The sequence below is a fragment of the Sturnira hondurensis genome, unplaced genomic scaffold (assembly GCF_014824575.4).
Source record: "Sturnira hondurensis isolate 20B ecotype Veracruz unplaced genomic scaffold, ASM1482457v3 Scaffold0004136, whole genome shotgun sequence".
In the NCBI taxonomy this organism is placed as follows: domain Eukaryota; kingdom Metazoa; phylum Chordata; class Mammalia; order Chiroptera; family Phyllostomidae; genus Sturnira; species Sturnira hondurensis.
The window spans coordinates 16632232-16653024 of record NW_028076767.1 but is presented as its reverse complement, the minus strand read 5'-3'; positions in this window follow the sequence as shown (position 1 = coordinate 16653024).

Genomic DNA, 20793 nt, shown 5'->3' with positions numbered 1-20793 from the left:
GACAATAATTCATTGTGGCTGAATTTATGTTTGAATAGAAATTTAAGAACTGACAAAATTCACAGTACAGTGACTATGCAGTCACTCTCTCTTCTGAAAACATATAATCATTTGTGAGCTTTCTAGTTGATAAAATGTAAATCTCATTTCATGTAAAGTTAAAAATTTATTTACAATCTTTTTCACTTGATCTACTGTCACTTTATATTTTGAATACTTGCTTTTCTCTCTATTATATATGTCAAAATCGTTTCTGCTTTTCTCTCCTGATGCTAAGATAATGAAATGATTGACAGCTTTGATTGCAGTATGTTTTCTCAGCTGAAAGAAGAGTTTATTGTTCATATCCCTCAGTCTACTCTCTGTGTTACAATCCTATGAGTAAAAAAGATTTAAACTCTCCAACAAAGCATTTTTGAAATCATTTTAATTAGTTGTCGATAGATTGTCCTATTATTTATAGCTTAATAATGATCTAGAATTAGGAAAAAAACCCTTAAAATTTCTGGGGTCCTTTGCGTGCCTACACTCAGCAAGACAGCTCTGTTGGAACTGGACTGTCCAACATGGCTATGCACACACACATATCGGGGGGCTTGTTTCTGACTGTTAGCTAGGGCAACTCAGTCCCACCACCATGTGCTCTCTCTCTGTGTAGTCTTTCATCATTTACTATTCGAGCCTGAGCTTCTATGGTGACTGGCTTCTAAGAGAGCCAGAAGAGAAGCTGCTAAGACCTAGGCCTAAAAGTCACATACCATCACTGTCATCGTGTTATTGGTCAGAGAAAGTAACAAGGCTAGTCCAGTTTTATAGGGAAGAGGCCTAGTTTACCTCTTGATGGGAAGGTCAGCAAAACTAAAGGGAATATTGCATAGGAGTAATTATTGTATGCATCTCTGAAAAGAATCTAGAACCCTAAGGTGGCAGGACTTCTTATAGATAAGAGTTGTGAGAGGATGGTCTGTTTGAAAAGGTGAAATTAGACTGAGAAATTGAATGAGGGAATGAGCTATACCTACATAAGGGGAGAAAAAACACTTTTGCCGAGGGAATATATAACAAAAAGCCCTGCAGTGGAACGAATCTGGTGTGCTGGAGGAAATCCTACAGCTTCTTATGGTAATTCAGACAAGAAATAATTGTTTCTTGAATTAAGGAGATGTTGTGGGGTGGTATGTTCTTTCATTTAGTATATGTTTGAAAACAAAAGTGACAGAATTTCTTTTGGATTATATGTTTGTATGACGAAGAAGAATCTAAGATGATCATAAGGTTTTGGCCCTAAATCTAGGCAACAATTTTACTCTTTAATAAGATGAGATGAACTTCTGTGGAATGGAGCAGATGCATGTGAAAAATATAAATTCACTCTTGGATATTTTACTTGAGATTCCTATGTGTATCTAAGTGGATGTGCTGAGTTTGAAATTAAATACATGGGCCTGGAATTCAGGAGCAATAATAATAAGGTTAGGTATAAGAATTTAGGATTCATCACATGTGATTTTTTAAAAAAGATTTTATTCATTTATCTTTAGAGGGAAAGGGAAGGAGAGAGGGAGAGGAATATCAACGTATGGTTGCCTCTCATGCGTCCCCTGCTGGGAACTGGCCCACAACCCAGGTATGTGCCCTGACTAAGAATCGAACCTGGATCGTCTGGTTGGCAGGCCCGTGCTCAATCCACTGAGCTACACTAGCCAGGGCTGATTTTTAAAAAATAAAATTTGATGATCCCACCCAGAAAGTGATTATAAAGGTAGGTGATAAGAGACTTGGAGACTAAGATTTGGAGCATTCCAACATGTAGGGGTCAGGAAGAGCAGGAAGGTCCAACAAAGAAGGCTGAGTGGGAAGTAATTGGTGTGCACTCCCGCTTTGGCAAGCAGCCATGGAGGCGCACGAGAGCGGGAATTACCGGTGCTGTCAGACGATACTAAGGCAAGACGGGAAAGACTGGGATTTGACTACTGGGTATGCGTAGGACATAGGCGAACTCACACAGAACTGTTTCAGTGGAGGGGCGCAGAGAGGAGAGTAAAAATAGTGCATCTAATAATATTGTTTGTTCTTTTGGAAGTGGGAACAAAGAAACAAGGTATGATATTGTTGATGGGAATGATCCACAGGAAGGAAAAAATGGTGATGTGAGAGAGAGAAGGAGGACGGCAAAATGCAGTGTTCGTCACTGTAAGAAATGAGAANCTTTTTGCTGCTGGAGGGACTTGCCTTCAACTTATAAAAAAACTCAACATCTGTGAAGTGCAATGAAATGAAGTGCAATAAAACAAGGTATCTACAGAAAAAAAAAAAAAGAAATGAGAATAATTGGATGAGCCACTGAGTCACAGCTAGGAACAAGGGCTATTTACCCACTTTAATAAAATGCATTTTTATAGTTCGGAATTCAATACTTCTGTATAGATACAATTTAATGGTGGGAGATAGAAAATTTCCTCTTGAAATTTTCATATTTTCTAAGTGAAAATATAGTCATACATCAGATAACAGTGTTTCAATAAGCAATGATTACATATATGATGGTAGTTTCCATAAGATTATAATGCAGCTAGAAAATTCCTAGCAGCTAATGACATTTTAGCCATCATAATGTAGTGCAGCACATTTCTCACATGTTTTGGTGATAGTGGTATAAACACACCTGTTGCACTGCCAGTCTTATAAAAGTGTAACATGTACAATTATATGCAGTACATAATACTTGATAATATTGATAAATGATCTGCTTTATCTACTTATGGTACTATACTATACTTTTATTATTACTTTAGACCATACTTATTCTCATTATAAAAATAGTTTCCTGTAAAAGAGTGTGTCATGTTATGCTGACAGCAGCTTCATACATCTCACATTTACTGTGTCTGTTGATTGCATCATTTTCTTTTGTGCTTGATTTAACCTTGTCTTGTGTACAGTAACAAGCTGTACAGGCTTGTAGGCTAGAAACAATAGGCTACGTACCATATAGTCTAGGTGTGCAGTAGGCTATACCATCTAGGTTTGCATCTGTGCACACTGGTACACGCACAATGACAAAATCACCTAATGATGCATTTATCAGAAAGTACGCCCACTGTTAAGCAGTTTTTACTGTAAAATCATGATGCTCAGCTAAGAATAAGGTAGCAACATTGGGTTTTGGAGAAGTGAAATATGAATTGACTAAAAATATAATACAGTCACCAGGAACACTTACAGGCCATTTGAAGTTTGTAGTAATAAATTTAAGTCAATATAATTCTCTGTATTTCTTTAGCTACACACGGTGACCTAGGTACAGGGCTAGAATGGATGTCTTTACAAAGTTATGGATTTTCAAGGTGAGATAGAATGAAGGAAGGAATAGGGAGATGAAAAACCCAAGGATATGTAAAGGTAGTTAACATAATAAATCCTGGACTTAATCCAGGTAGGAAAAGAGGTGAGAGAAATCAAGAAAGTTTGGAGAAAGAAGAAGCTGTAACTAGGGAACTAAAAATCCCAGTACAATGGAGCTTGCAAGGTTGTGAGAATCCACAGTTGCTTTCCTTTCAGACTCCTGAAGATGTGACACGCCTTGGAGAGGGATTATGATGAAAAATGACTGTGTCGGCAGAAACCTAAGGCGTCCAGTGTCCTAGGGATGGTGATGGAATGAACATATGCAGTCAGCCTAAATGAAAGAGAGTTGGGATTAAGATTTAATTTAAAGAAAATAAACCAATAGAATTTCTTATATACCTAAGTACATATGTGTGTATATGCAAGAGTGCATATCTGAGAAAGGCAATAGAATTTTGAAAGGGTTAAAATGTATTTTCCCTTTAAAAATATTCATGTATGATCTGGTGTGGCTCAGTGGATTGAGCGCCATCCTGTAAACCCAAATCTTGCTGGTTTGATTCCAGTCAGAGCAGATGCCTGGGTTGCCGTCCAAGACCCCAGTGGGGGCATATGAGAGACAAATGATCAATGTTTCTCTCATGCACTGAAATTTCTCTCCCTCTCTCTCTCCCTTCCCCTCTCTCTCAAAAATAAGTACATAACATATTAAAAAATTCAAGTATGTTATACCATTTTAAGCACAATTTTAATTAAAAATTACAAAAGAAACCGTGCTTTATTAGCTGTATAACTTGAATGCATTTGCTATAGAGTATGAAGATATCCAAAGAAGGAATGCCTCAATTTGATGCAAGTTAGTTCGTCATGGGAGCCTTTGAAAAAAAAAGCGATGAAGGCAAATTTGGCATTTTCCATCCAAGCACTGCCCAGGAGAAAAAGACATCTAGCCAACAGCCTTTTAGTATACCAATCCCTTTGGCAAGCTTATTTGAAGATGAATTCATCAGCAGTCTGAGCCTGATGCCATTAAAAATTGGATGCATCTAACTCTTTTTTGTTTTGATTACACATTTATTAAACAACCTTCTGATTACCATTTGTCTTTCCATGTGTGTGCCTACAAGGACAAAATGTGTTGCTCATACGAGCTTCAAGTATTTTAGTCTCTGTAACAATTATTTCACAATGTAAATTAAGTCACAGTTTGGTTTTGTTTATTTACCTCAGGAACTTGGATAATGTGGGCTTGTTCTTGAGAAATGGATTTGCTTTTGGAATATGGACAAAATCAAATCATTAGGCATGTAAACCTGTAGGACAGTTCATGGGCCAGGTAAAGAATATCACTCTATGAAGCCTTTTGGGAGTAAGCCAGCCTTGCCCCTGGCAAACTCCTGTGTAAACACTGTGTACCTTGTCTATACTTGGAACTCTGGCTCAAATTTTATTTGTTTTGTGATGCCTCCTCTGGGCCCTCTATTCACTTCCAGCTTTCTGGGGATGCATTTTATAGATCACAAAATTTGCTGGACTCATAGGCTTCCCCACTCACAAGTAAAAGTTCTCCAGGAGTCGTTATTTCTTCTTATGGGAAGGATACAAGACTGATTGCTATCTGCCCTTAGAATATCCCAGGCAAGTTATATCTCCATACTTTTGGTCCAGAAGAGAAGGCTCCAACTACATCTTTATTTAAATACAATAGCTCAGGATTCTTGCAGGCCCCACATGCAAGTTTTCCTATAGTGTACTTTTATGCAGAGGTGGAAAGATCTTTGGTATGGGCAAGAATACACATCAGAATTTTTGTTGTTAATAAAAATAAAAATTTTGACTACTGTCATGTGCCAGTTCTCAGTGAAAGTATGACTATGGTGGTGGATATTCCAAAGCAATCATTTATGTCAATGCATAAATGGAAGAGTGACAATATAATTTGCTATTTAAACTAGGATACTTTCACAAATGGAAGTGTACACTATTAATGATGCAGGAGGATATATATAAACTATAACCGTTGTGGGTCAATAGAAGGGTAATCCTATATCGGAGCTGGGTTGGTCATGAGCCAGTGCAGATCAGCACAGTGTACTGTTTGTTAATAGCCATCATCAGCTCCAATTGGTCAGTACCTTATTTTGATATGTTATGTGCTGTACTATGTAAAAAAGTTTTAAATATTGCTCTGGCATATAAGGGTAAAAGAACTTATAACTAAAAATTTTATACTTGAAATCTTGCTAAAGTGAAGGAAAGAAGCTCAGGGAAATTTTTTTAGGCAAAAATTATAGGAAAATAAAATGTATTCATAAGATAGAACTCATTTGATTATGAAATATATTCTAATATAGTAATTATATTGTGTGTTACTTTTAATTACCAGGAGAGAAATTATATTACACAGAGAGGTTGCAATAAAAATATGATACTTTTGAGGAAGAGCTATTTTTTAAAATTTACATATACAGGGGGTGGGCAAAAGTAGGTTTATAGTTGTAATACAAATAAGTAATTCAATAATTAATAAATAGTAATAACAAGAATAAACTGTGTTTCATGTATTCACAAGTGAAAACCTAGTTTCACCCACTCATATAGCTTTTTAAATAGTTACAAATTTGGTTAAGATTCTTTTTAATTTATTCTAATAGTCAGATAGCAAATTAACATGATTCAAGTATCATAAGACATTACCTTAATATTAAAGCAAATCTTAGGTGAAAGTGTTTTAAAGGTTAAAATCATTATTATAAGGCAGTGGTTATTATTATTAGATTCCATTATATGGCTTTATCATATCATAAGGACTGGACCAGATAGGCCAACATAACAAGAACTATGTATAAATGTATGAGTATTTTGCATGTGGGTGACGTAAGAGCGTTTATAGTTTTTCATCGGAGTAGTGATGTCAAGAGAAAAGAATGAAGGCAAATTACATTTGTATGATTAGTTTGCTTAGGTAAATAAATCACTTCATTTAAAAAGTTGAAACCGAATTAACAAGCAAAACAGAGACTCATATATAGAGAGCAGGCTGACACATGTGGCCGGGGAAGGGGTGGAGGGACAAAGCAAAAAGGAAAAAGGACTCATGGACTTGGACAACAGTGTGGTAATCACGGGGGAATAGGAGTCCAACGGGATAAGTGGTCATGGAAAAGTACAATAAAAAATAAAATAAAATGACACCCTGTTCAGCACAGCCCTTGGGTGAGTACATTATAACAAATGAGAAAATGAGTACATTATAACAAATAAAATATTACAGAACAACTTATAGCTTAAATTAATTAAAAATAAAGAAGTTGAATAGGTGTAGTCAAAGAAAGCTTTGACTATAATTGCTTTTAGTGTTTTGTTGTTGTGAATAGGGACATCTGTACTTTGGGGTGTTATTGTTTACCCACACACTTTGCAAGGCCTTGCACTTCAGAAAGACTGTTGTAGAATTCCGTTTAATTCCCTAAGAATTCTCCTGAGACCCTTGAAAAAATGATTAGATGGGGAATCTTTTCATAAATGAGAATTCTACCCCACAAGGGTCAAGAAACATAATATTCTAATCTGATAGTACAGAATCTCAACAAGTTCTCATATTACTCTCATTTTCAATTTTCCCCCAAAGTGTCTTGGCATTTGTTAAAAGTCAGAGTTAAGAGGCAACACTAAGGGCCAATTTGGCTGATCACACATGAGTAGATTTTGCTAACTGTTAAGAAAGAGGGTGTTCATCTATGAGAGTCCAAAACAATATATGTTGAGAATTTGTCAATATTTCCAAAGCCAAAGACAAAAGTTGCCCAACAGGCTTTGAAATATAAACAACTAACAACTTACATTCAAAACAAAGAGAATTAATTCTTGAATATAGGAATAATGCATTAGAACCCATACAGGGTGGAGGCAAATGTAGGTTTACAGTTATGAGTACATGAAACATAGTTTATTCTTATATTATATTTATTAATCATTTTCCATACAGACAAATGTACACCTACTTTTGCCCCACCCTGTTTATTAGAAATAACCATATTCCATGTGAAGAAGTCAGATTCGATCTGGCTTTAAATCTGAATATTGTTTTTAGTCCAGGAAATTACACTGTAAGAACAACAAATGGAGGCCGTGCAGATTATGAGCATTCTGCAAAACAGTCATGGAGAATAGTAGAGTAGCTGAGAATGGCAAACTGCATGAAGGGATCACTTAGGACTTCTGTGTAGTACTATATGAATAAAGAGCAGTAGAGGAATTTTAAAGGGAGATGGATTTGAGTCCAATTTAAGGAATGTATTTACACACATGCTTGTATCCCTTGCGACTAAAGTTGTATCTGGCAAGTGTGAGTTCACAGGAAATGTTTGTTGTTGTAGATGATCAAAGATGAATATATTAAGCTCTTTGTAAAAGGGTTGAGTTCATTGTCACTGAATAAATCAGGCAGAGGCTGTATAAACTTTGAATAACATGTATAAAGAATTCTTGCATTGAGAGTGATGTTGGACATGCTTCACTTCTTAGTTTCTTTCCATATTTATGTATTTATAACTCTGTAAGTTCTTATCCATATTAAATAGTCTTATATTGATGTGTCTGTAGTAAGCATAACATTTACAAGATAAAAGGTTTTTTTTTATTTGTGAAAGGTTTTTCCCTGGCTTCATAAATTTAAATGCTTAATTTATACTTTTAATGGAATGAGTAGTTTAGGAATTCACAGTCTGGCTTATTCAAAAGGATCACAACATTAAAATCACCAGTTTCAGACCATAGAATTCTAATAGATCGAATTTTAGTGGGAAACACTTTTACCCAAGTTTCTATTTTTAGGTAGAAAATGTTCTCAACTCTGATGAGAATTTTGACTTTCAGTTCCATTTCTAGTTTCTTGTTTTTAAAAAATATTGAATTTATTGGGGTGACATTGGTTAATAAAATTATATGTCTCAAGTATACAATTATATAATACATTATCTGCACATGGCATTGTGTGTTCACCAAAGTCAAGTCTCCTTACGTCGGCAATGCTCTCTCCTTTACCCTCTTCTATCTGCCTCCACACCCCTTTCCCTCTGGCAATCACCTTCCTATTGTTTGTTTCTATGAATTTTATTTATTTTTTTATTTATCCCTTCACCTTTTTCACCCAACCACCCAACCTCCCTCCCCTCTGACAGCATTCAGTGTGGACTCTGTATCTATGAGTCCATTTCTATTTTGTTTGTTTGTTTATTTCTTTCATTAGATTCTATACATAAGTGAGATCGTGTGGTATTTGTCTTTGTCTGACTGGCTTGTTTCACTTAGCATAATACTCTCCAGATTCATCCATGCTGTCACATAAGGGAAGGTTTCCTTCTTTTTATGGCCACATAGTATTCCATTGTGTAAATGCACCACCCCCTTTTTATCCATGTCTAGTTTCTGGTCTGATTCTACCTTTGGTATGTGATATTAAGGCCCTAATCTGATGCCACATGGATCAACAATAGTGGTCAGTCTTGCCTCTTACCTTGGCCTAATTTGTATCATATTCTTCCTTTCTTAACTTTAGCAATCCTTAATTGCTCAAGAAATACAAACACTCAATAAATGTTTGTTACTTTTATTTTCCAATGAATGAGTAATTGCTGATGAGACAAATTAAAGATGTAAAAATGGAGTAGTGTGGAGTGAGGCAGGATTCTCCCATACTACTTTCCTGTGCTTTATTCTCATCTCTTGCCTTCATTCTTCTGTTTTCTTTCCCAAAATCTTTTGTAAGACTATTAAACCATAACTCCTTGTTATATGAGCATCATATTTACAAAACTTTCCTTCTTTTAAAAAAAGAATTAAAAAAAGATTTTATTTATTTATTTTTTAGAGAGAGGGAAAGGGAGGGAGAAAAAGAGAAAGAGAAACATCAATATGTGGTTGTATCTTACGTGCCCCTCATCAAGGACCTGGCCTGCGACACAGGCATGTGACCTGACTTGGAATCAAACCAGCTACCCTTTGGTTCACAGGCCAGTGCTCAATCCACTGTGCCAAACCAGCCAGGGCAAACATCATATTAAAAAAATTTTCTATAGGATATTCTTTTAGACAATACTTGGATATTTCCAAGTTATCTGACTTGCAATATGTTGGCTTTGTTCATTCTGCATTTGCAAGTGTAGAAAGCTCAATATCTTCATGTAAGATGCATGTGGTTTTTCCTCTTTTCCTATTTTTTAGACCAGTTTTCAGTTCACAGAAAAATTGAGCCGAAGGTACAGAGATTTCCCTTATGCTTCTTGACCTTACACATGTGCAGTCTCTCCCGTCACAGTGGTCTATATTTTTATGACTGATGAGCCTGAATTGACACAGCATTATCTTGCAATGTCAGTAGTTTACCTTAAAGTTTACTCTTGGTGTTGTACATCCTATGAGTTTAGATAAAATTTTAATTACATGTATTTGTACAGAATAGTTTCATCATCCTAAAATTTCTCTGAGCTCCACCTGTTCATTTCTTTCTAACACCTGGTAAGCTCTGATGTTTTTATTGTCTCTAAACTTTTGATTTCCTAGAATATCATGTAGTTGGAATTATGCACTATATAGCTATTTCATATGAACTGCTTTCAGTTAGTACTAACATTTAAGTTTCTTCCAAGTTCTTTTCTGACTTGGTAACTCATTTCTTTTTAGTGCTGATAGTATTTCGTTGTCTAGATGCATCACAGTTCATTTATCCACTCACCTACTCAAGGACACCTTGGTTTCTGTCAGTCTGGCAATTATAAATAAAACTGTTATAGATGTGTGTGCAAATATTTATGTGGGTATGTTTTCAACTCAATTGGAAAAATAAAAGGAGAATAATTATATGGTTAAAGCATGTCTAGTTTTATTAAAAATTGCCAAACACTCTTTCAAAGTGGCTGTACCATTTTGTATGCCCTCCAGCAATGAATGAGAGTTGCTGTTGCCCCACATTCTCACCATCATTTGCTGTTGTCGGTGTTTGGATTTTGACAATTCTAATAGGTGTATAATAGTATTACGTATTTGTAATTTCTTTTTAAAAAGACTTTATTTATTTATCTTTAGAGGGGAAGGGAAGGAGAGAAGGAGAGAAATATCAATGCATGGTTCCCTCTCATGAGTCCCCTGCTGGGAACTGGCCTGCAACCCAGGCATGTGCCCTGACTGGGAGTCGAACCGCAATCGTGTGGTTCGCAGGCCCGCACTGAATCCACTGCGCTATGCCAGCCAGGACAATATATATTTGTAATTTCTAAGTCATTAATAATTTCTTCCCTAATGATAGATAATATGAAATAAATTTATATATGTATGTTTGCTATCAGTATATTTTATTAGGTAACATGTATGTTATGCCATTAATTTTTAACATCAGGTTGGTTTGTTATTTCTTGTTGAGTTTTAAGAGTTCTTTGTTTATTTTGAATAACAGTCTTTTATTAGATGTGTCTTTTGCAAATATTTTCTCCTCTGTAGCTTGTCTTCTCATGAAGTCTGCACTGGTCATTGATAGTGTCTTTCACAGAGCAGGAACTTTTATTTTAATGAAGTTCAGTTTATCAATTATTTTTTTCACAGATCGTGCCTCTGATGTTTCATCAAAAAGTCATTGCCAAGCCCAAGGTTATTGATTTTACATTATGTTATCTTTTAGGAAGTCTATAGTTTTGCATTTATGCCTGTGATTTATTTGAGCTAGTTTTTGTGATGAGGACAAGGTCTGTGTCTAGATTTATTTATTTATTTTTGCATGTGAATGTCCACTGTTCCAGCAACATTTGTTAAAAGACTGTCTTTTCTTTGTTATATTGCCTTTTGCTCCTTTGTTAAAGATCAGTTGACTATATTTACATGAGTCTATTTCTGGGCACTTTGTTGTGTTCCATTGATCTATATTACTATTTTTTCAACAATACCATACTGTCTTAATTGCTGTGACTTTATAGTCATAAAGTCTCAAAATCACATGGTTTCACTCTAACTTTTTTCTTTCTCTTCAGTAGCCTGTTGACGATTTTAAGTCTTTTGCCTCCCAATATAAACTTTAGAATTAGGTTATTAATATTCACCAAAGAGCTAGTTGAGATTTGATAGGTATTTCATTTAATCTATAGATCAAATTGGGACGAATTAACATCTTAATTACATTGAGTTTTCCAATCCATGAACATTGACTCTCTCTATTTATTTAAATCTTCTTTGATTTTTTCATCAATTTTGTAGCTATTCTCAGATAGATTTGGATTTTTTTTTTTAGATTTCTAAGTATTTCATTTTAGGAAGTTCTGAGGTAGATGGTATTATTTTTATTTTCAAATTCTACTTGTTAATTGTCAGAACATAAGAAAGCAATCTACTCTTATATATTAACCTTATATCCTTCAAACTTTGCTTTAATTGTTTATTAGGTCAAGAATTTTTATAAAAGAATTCTTTTATATTTTCTATGTGGACAATGATGTCTGCAAACAAAGACAGCTTATTTCTTTCTTGACAGACAGTGAAATTTTTTCTTGTCTTATTGCATTAGCTAAGAATTCCAGTATGATATTGAAAAAGAATAGTGAAAGGAGATTTTACCTTGTTCCTGCTTTTAGTCGAAAAGCTTCTCATCTCTCATTATTAAGTATGATGTTGGCTGTAGGATTTCATAGACATTCTTTATAAAGTAAAAAAAAAGTTCTCTCTCTTCCTGAAAGTTTTTATCACGACTAGATATTGAATTTTGCCATATGCTTTTCCTGCACTATTGATATCTTGTAATTTTTCTTTTATTCCATTGATGTGATAGATTACATTAGTTGATTTTTGAATGTTAAATTAGTTTTGCATTCCCGGGATAATTTCTTCTATGCATTGTTATATTCAATTTGCTAATATTTTGTTGAGGATTTTGCATTTATGTTCACAATAGATATTGGAGTATGGTTTTCTTATTATATCATTATCTAGTTTTGTGTTAGGGTAATGCTGGCCTTGTAGATCAATTAGGAAGTATTTCTTCTGCTTGTATCTTTTGAATGTGATTAGAAAAAAACTTTTGTAACCTCTTTCTTAAATGTTTGGTAGCATTTATCAATGAACACATCTGGGCCTGGTGTTTTTGTTTTTGAAGGTTATTAAATATTGATTCAATTTATTTAATTAAAATGATTAATTAGGAGAAACCCAAGATGGCAGATGAGTAAGGGGAAGCTACACTAACCTCCTCCCAGGACCAATATGGAACTACAACTCAATGGTAAAGAAATCATCCTGAACACTAGCTGTAGAGGAACCTTATAACTAAGGACAAACAGAAGAAGCCACTTCACCACAACATGACTGATAGGGTGTGTGGAGGAGGTGCAAGTGGACTGGCTGGGCTCTCACTGGTGGCAGCTGGAGTTACAAGGGATATTTCAGTGGCTGAGGGGTTTCTCCCCAGAAGTGTGGGATGTAAACCCCAAGCTAGGCTCCTCAGCCTACAGCACCAGAGCTGGGAGAGGAACCCAGATAACATCCAGCTGTAAAAAACAGTAAGATTTCTGTCCACCAGGGAGAGAAAGGTGGAAATGCGGATAGCCTCCTAAAGTGCCAACACACATCATTGCATTTGCAGCCACTTATACTGGGCTCCAGAAGAGGGAAGGCAGAGTGGACTAGAGATGCATGAGCAGAGTCTGAGGCTGGTGGCTCTGGGGAGAGAGCTGAAGGAATGGCCACCAGATTCCCTGTGCTGAGTCAGTCCTCATACTACAGAAGCCATCTTCCACAGGCAAAACACTCCTCATCAAGTGGCACTAGACTGAAGGGAAGCAATAACCCCACCCACAGGAATTACTCTGCTACTCGGTGTGGAGCTTAAGCCAGAGTGCTAAGCACACCTTGATGTTATATCATTGATTAAGTTTAACTAAGGTGGATCTCTGGGAACTCTGAGATATATGAGCTGGTCATCCCCTGGGCATGGTGCTGATAAAAGCCAGTGTTGATGCACAGCCTTGTTCTTTCTCTGCACAAGCAGGCCCAGCAGAGGGAGCCACATACTGTAGATCGCTGATAGCTCCAAAGAGACTGCCTAGGACCAATTATACATAGTGTTTGACAAAGGTCTGCACTGGGGTCTTTGCAGATCTACATAATACATAGAAACAAATACAAAGAAGCAGCCAAAATGGGAAGACAAAGAAACAGACCCAAAATAAACAAACAAGATAATTCCCCACAAAAACTAGATGACATGGAGGCAAGTAGTTTATCAGAGAACTTAGAGTAATAATTATAAGGATAGTCAACAGCATGAAAAAAGACATAGAAACCATAAAAAAGGACTAGTCAGAAATAAAGAAAGCAATATCTGAAATAAATAATACACTGGAAAGAATAAACAGTAGGTTAGTTTAAGCAGAGGCTTGAATCAGTGATTTGAGAGACAAAGAAGAAAAAAACAGCCAAGTAGAGCAGCAAAAAGAAAAAAGAATGAAAAAAAATGAGGATAGCTTAAGAAACATTTTGGACAACATGAAGCATAACAATATTTGCATCATGGGAATACCAGAAAGAGAAGAGAGCAAGCAAGGAATTGAGCACCTGTTTGAAGGAATAATGACCTAAAACTACCCTAATCTGGTGAAGGAAAAACACAGGAAAGTCCAGGAAACTCAAAGAGAGTCCCAAACAAGTTAGAATCAAAGAGGCCTGCACTAAGACACCTCATAATTAAAATTATAAGGCTTAACATAAGAAGATAATCCTAAGAGCCACAAGAGAAAAGCAGGTTGTTACCTATGAGAAAGCACCAATTAGACTGTCATCTGATTTCTCAATAGAAACATTTCAGGCCAGAAGGCAGTGGGGTGAAATACTGAAGTGATGAAAAGCAAGGACCTAAAACTAGAACTAGAATTTAAAGTCAAAGGAGAAATAAGGAGCTTCTAAGGCAAGAAAAAGCTAAAACAGTTTGTTAACACCAAACCAATACTGCAACAAATGTTACAATTCTCTATTTTGTCAGAAAAAAAGATGAAGAAAAACAAAAACAGAGGAAAATAGTTTAAAATAAAATACAATAAGTATGTATCTATCAATAATCACCTTAAATATAAATGACTTAAATGTGCCAATCAAAAGACATAGGGTAGCTGAATGGATAATAAAGCAAGACCCATTTATACACTGCCTCCAAGAGATCCACCCCAGATCAAAAGATACACACAGACTAAAAGTAAAGGGATGGAAAAAGATTACTTCATGCAAATGGAGTGGAAAAATAGCTGGGATAGCAGAACTTACATCTGACAAAATAGACTTTAAAGCCAAGGCTATAGTAAGAGACAAAGAAGGGCACTACATAATGATAAAGGGAGCATCCAAAAAGGAGGAGGTAACTTTAGCAAACATTTAAACACCCATCATACGAATACCTACATATGTAAAGCAATCTTGATGTACATAAAAGTAGAGATTGACAGAATACAGTCATAGTAGGGGATTTTAATACTCCATTGACTTCAATGGATAGATCTTCTAGACAGAAAATTAACAAGGAGACAGCGTCCTTAAATGACACACTAGATCAAATGTATTTAATTGATATCTTCAGAGTATTTCCCAACAGAACAGTAGAATGTACATACTTTTCAAGTGCACATGGAACATTTCCTAGGATACACCACATATAGGACTGAAAACAAGCAATTAGTTTAAGATGATTGAAATCATATAAGGCATTTTCACAATGCTGTGAACCTAGAAACCAATCACAAGAACACCACCAAAAATTCACAATGAAATTAAAGCTAAATAATCTTATTAAACAATTAATGGGTCAACAATAATATCCAGGGAGAAGTCAAAAATACCTTGAAACAAATAAAAATGAGGGCAGAACAAGCCAAAAACTGTGGGACACAAGGAAGGCAATCCTAAGTAGGAAATCATAGCATTACAGGCTGTCTCAAAAGAACAAGATAAAGCTCAAATCAATAATCTAACTTTACACTTATTGGAACTTGAAAAAGAACAACAAACAAAGCCCAAAGTGAGCAGAAGGAAGGGAATAAGAAAGATCAGAATAGAAATAAATGAAGATGAGTCTAAAAAAATGGTATAAAAGATCAATGAATCCAAGAGCTGGTTCTTTGAAAAGAAAACATGTTTGACAAACTTTTAAATAGACTTATAAAGAAAAAAAGAGAGAGGACCCAAATAAATAAAATCAAAAATGAAAAGGAAGAAATAAAGACTGACACCAAAGAAATACAAAAGATTGTAAGAAAATATTATGGATAATTACATGCCAACAAACTAGACAATCTTGATGAAATAGATCAATTTCTAGAAACATACAGTTTTCCAAAAACAAATCAGTGAGAATCAGAGAATCTGAATAGACAGATTGCACCTAATGAATAGAAGCAGTAAAAATCTCCCCAAAGCCCTAGATCAGATGTCTTCACAGGTGAACTTTACTAAACATTCCAAGAAGAACTAATACCACTATTACTCAAATTATTTAAAAAAATTTGTGAGGACTCCCCAACTTATTTTTAGAGGCTGGCACTATTCTAATTCCAAAACCAGAAAAAGGTACTACAAAAAAGAGAATTATAGGCCAATGTACCTGATGATTATAGATGCTAAAGTCCTCAAAAATATTAACAAACCATATACAGCTATGCTTCAAAAAAGATTGGACACCATGATCAAGTGGGGTTTATTCTGGGAATGCAAGATTGATATAACATTTGCAAATGAATAAATGTGATTAAGCACATAAACAGTGAAGGATAAAAAGCACTTGGTTATATCAATAGATGCAGACAAGTGTGTGATAAAATCAAGTGCCTGTTTATGATAAAAACTCTCAGCAAAGTGGGACTAGAGGGGACAGTTGTAAACATAATAGAGGCCATGTATGATAAACTCATTGCTAGCATCATACTCAATGGACAAATACTACAAGGGTAAACCTTAAGACTGGAAACAAGACAAGAATGTACATTTTCATTTTTCTTATTCAAGATGGTACTTAAAGTACTAGGCACAGCAATCAATTAAATATTTAATTTAATATAATTATATAATATAATGTAGTATAATTATATTATTTTTTATTTAAAATAAAATATATTTGTTTTATATTTTATTATTTGTTTTATTCTTTTTAGTCATTAGAATTTGCAATATACATTTACAGTTAATCCAATTCCATTTTCAAATAACACTAAACCACTTAACACCTAATAACAGAAAGTAATTTAAATCCCTCCCCTTATTCTTGTATTATTGCTGTAATTCATTTTACTGATACATAGTATATCTATATATTTATATACATTTGTGTACATTGTTGCTATTATTTTGAACAAACTGTTATTTGATTGATCAATTAAGAATAAGAAAAATAAGAGGTTTTACTTGTACTTATTCCTCTCTAATGTTCTTCCTTTATGTATCAATAGATCTAAGTGTCTGACATATCTTTTCTTTCCTTCTAAAGACTTTCTTGTAGGAGGGTGGAAGCAAGGGAGGGAGGTGGGTTTGGCTGGGGTAAGGGGACTGGTGGGGGGAAAATGCAGACAACTGTAACTTTTTTATTACTTTATTACAACAATAAAGTAATAAAAAAAGACTTTCTTTTAACATTTCTTGTAAGGCAGATTTATCAGTAACAGATACCTTCAAGTTTTGCTTGTCTGAGAAAGTCTTTTATTACTCTATCAATCCAAACCATTATCCATTTAGTTTCCTGGTTGGGGTTTGAGTGAGAGTGTAAATGAATGAAAACTGCCATCACCAACAAATAGAGAAATATTTATTGATATTTTAATGGGGTTCACTCTATAGATTAATCTTTTAAAAGCAGTTGCTTGTTTGAGTGGAGATAGAATTTATTTGATTTTGATAAAGCCGATAGGCAGTATACAGATTTGTGTAAGAAACTTGGTCTTTGCAAAGAGAGCCAATTGTGGAAAGAAACAGAGGAGGCAAGTAAGAAATGTCAAACGATATGGTAACTACCATGGTGCATGTGGTGAACTAGCTCTCTGGGCTTCTGTGAGGAGGGATCACCACTCTGAATTTTGGGTGCCCAAATTCAAAGCCTGTGGTGACTTACACTGAAGATTCTTGATAATCTTCTAAATCTATACACAAAAGTGAAAAGTAAAAACATTATAATGGGTGATGTATTGGCAATTCAGAAAATGGTATATTGTAAATGTTTGGCAATTCATATATCCTTTAACAAAGAAAAGCTTTTTGTTTCTTTGTTCTCATTTTCTTAGATTTATCAAATTCTCTCCTTTATCTAATAAGACTAAATAGCTCCTCAGATGAAAAATTCTTAAATAATATGTCAGTATCTTCTCAAAGAAATGTAAAACTAGTATAAGTCATATGCTTTTATTATTTAATTATTCATTAATTCAGTTATTATTTTTATATAAATCTAATAAATGATGCAATGAACTATTCTAGGCACTGGCTTACAAAGATTAATGTGAACAGTGAATGATCTATAAAATTGATTGGAGAAAGAGAAAGTTAAACACATAATTTCTGTGAAGCAAAAAAACACTGCAATACAGGTCATAATAGGTACAAAGAAGAGAATGCATTTAGTTTCATGGAGAGTGAAATATATAACAATACACACACACACACATATATATATAATACTTTATATATTAATTTTTAGAGAGAGGGGAAGGGAGGGAAAAAGAAAGGGAGATAAACATTGATGTATTGCCTCTCTTATGCTGGGGTTTGAACCTGCAACCCAGGTACGTGTTCTTACTGGGAATGAACCAGTGACCATTTACTTTGCAGGACACCACCCATGCAGTTGAGCCACACTAGTCAGGGCTTAGTAATATTTTAAATATGTATATGTGCTTGGCTGGGAAAATATAAGAAGGGGTAGAGTCATGTGGAAAAGACTGGGAACTAGAAAGAATATGAAACTTCCTGGAAACTGCAAATAGTTCAACCTGGGCAAAGAACAGGGGTCATGTGGGCATGCACATCATTTAAAGAGATGAAACTGTACGGGTGGGTAGAGGAATGAGATAACTTAAATCTTTACTTGTGTTACTTAAGGAGTTGGGCAATTTTCTTATGCTTAGGAACAGATAATGGTAGACTCTAAGTTAGAAAAAAATTGATCATATTTTTCTCCTTTAGAGAGATTGCACTGGTTTTAGTATGCCTTAGTTGAAGTTGTGTGGAATTGGAGGTTGGAACTTATCTAAGTTGACAGTGCAAGTTGATGAAAATCTGTACTATATTACTGGTAATGGGAATAGCGGAGAATAAAGATTTAAAAGATGTTTAGAACATAGATAACAGTTGAGAACGTGAAATGAAGGTGATGGAGAAATTGACATGCTGTAGATTCCTGGTTTGGGCTCATGGACCAATATGCTGCTAACTTTAATAAGGAGGGAAGAATGAGAAAGCAGATTTGGGCAAGAAGGTAATTTGTGTCATACTAAGCTGAGGTGACTGAGGGCATATCAAGTGGACACATTCAAAAGACTGTTATGAATGTGGTTCCACACTGGAGAACGTTTTGGGAAGAGTTAAGGAAGTCATCAAAGACTATGTGGCAGATAAAATCATCAGTGTGTGTATTAAGAAGAGAAAGTATGCCAAGTTGACACCACAAATAACATTAAAAGTTGAAGGAAAATGTTTCTGAAAAGAAATGGTTGTGACAATGGGAAAAAGTAAGAAAAAGTAGTGCTGTGGAAACCATGAATGAAAGAGACATCCAAGGATTAGGAGTGGTCAGTATTCTGAGATACTGTTCATATCTAGAAATATGAAGATAAAAAAGGAATCCACTGGATTTATTATCTAAAAAGCTGTTGGTGTCTTTAACAAGAAATTATTACAGTGGCGATACAAGCCAAAGCACATTTTGAATATTCCATCAGTTAAGTGTAACAGAGTCTTGACAAATTTATCACAAGATATGATTATTTATATTCTTATTTCCCTTTTTCTTTTCTACGTTTGAGAACAAGAACAGCCAGTGAGGTACGGTTAGTGCTTTAGTACAGGATATTTTATTCTTTTATTACTTTTTAAATAGTAATTGTAAAGTAATAGCACAAAATGTAACCAGACTTCCATTTCCTCCACATAGGGCTAAGACACTTCTTTTTCCAAGTGACCAATAAATCTAAAATAGAAGTGGAACCCCCAAAACAATGCACAATCGTTTATTTGTATCTAGATGCACTTGACTTCTTAGTTCTCTTTGTTTTGTACTTGGAGGGCAGATATTTTTTCCGAGATGGTTGGTGCTACTACAGTTTATGTGACTGAAAGCAAAACTGTGTCCAGATGAATTATTATAAAAATGAAGCTGTTTTACTTTAGGAGAAACTTGGAACATATTTAAAAGGTTTTGAATAGAGTTATGCCCACTAATTGACTTTAAAGTCAACATTTAAAGGTACATCAATTGGTGAATGGAAAGAGATGTTTTCAGAAATTTATGGAAAACCTATTATCTAATTCTTATTTATTGCATATAAACATTTTATTTTTATGTCTGTATGTCTACTATAATATTTTTGTTACATTATATTTGAACTAAAATCCAGTGGTCATTAAAATACAAATTTCTGAATGCTATAGTCTACTATTTCTATCAAATAACGAAATTCTCAATTTTAATTATTTAATTGAAATATCTTTTCATTTGTTGTCCTTCTTTCCCTTAGCTTTGCAAATATTATTTTGCGAAATAATGTGATTAAGGAGGCAAGAATATAAATTTGATTAATATGGTATTTTTTCGGTTTGCTTGTAGTAAACTCTATTTATTGATATTTTATATCTTAAATATTTTTAAGCCATTCTGTTTATATAAGAGCACTTTTCCAGTTTTTTAAAAATACCTATATTTTGCCATGTATAATGTGCACCTTTTTGCCTAAATTTTTCAAGGGAAAAAAAAGAATGTACATTATACATGGGATATAATGATTACATACCATGGGTATAATAACCCCATGTATAATGTGCACAAAAATGTGTGCATTGCACACAGAAGCACATTATTTTCAAAGAATATTTTCAAAGTGATGCTTCAAGTTTTAAAAATAATTAATGAACACTGTGTTTATTCTCTAGAATTTGGTTCAATGACCTTTTTTCTCAACTTTCCTTACCAAATCTACAGATTCTAACTTTGTTCTCTTTCTTGTAATCTATCCCTTGGATCCCAAGTGAACTTTGGAATACAGGCATTTGGGAAACTCTTCTGCATGTTATTCAACAGTCGGAATATGAGTTGTGTTAGCAAATTTGGGACTAATTTTGACATGACTGCTGAGAGACAATATTTTATTTCCTAATAATTTCCATCTAGTAGTGAAAAAGAGAAAATAATAGATGTCTTTTAGGAAGCAAAACAAAGTAATGGTC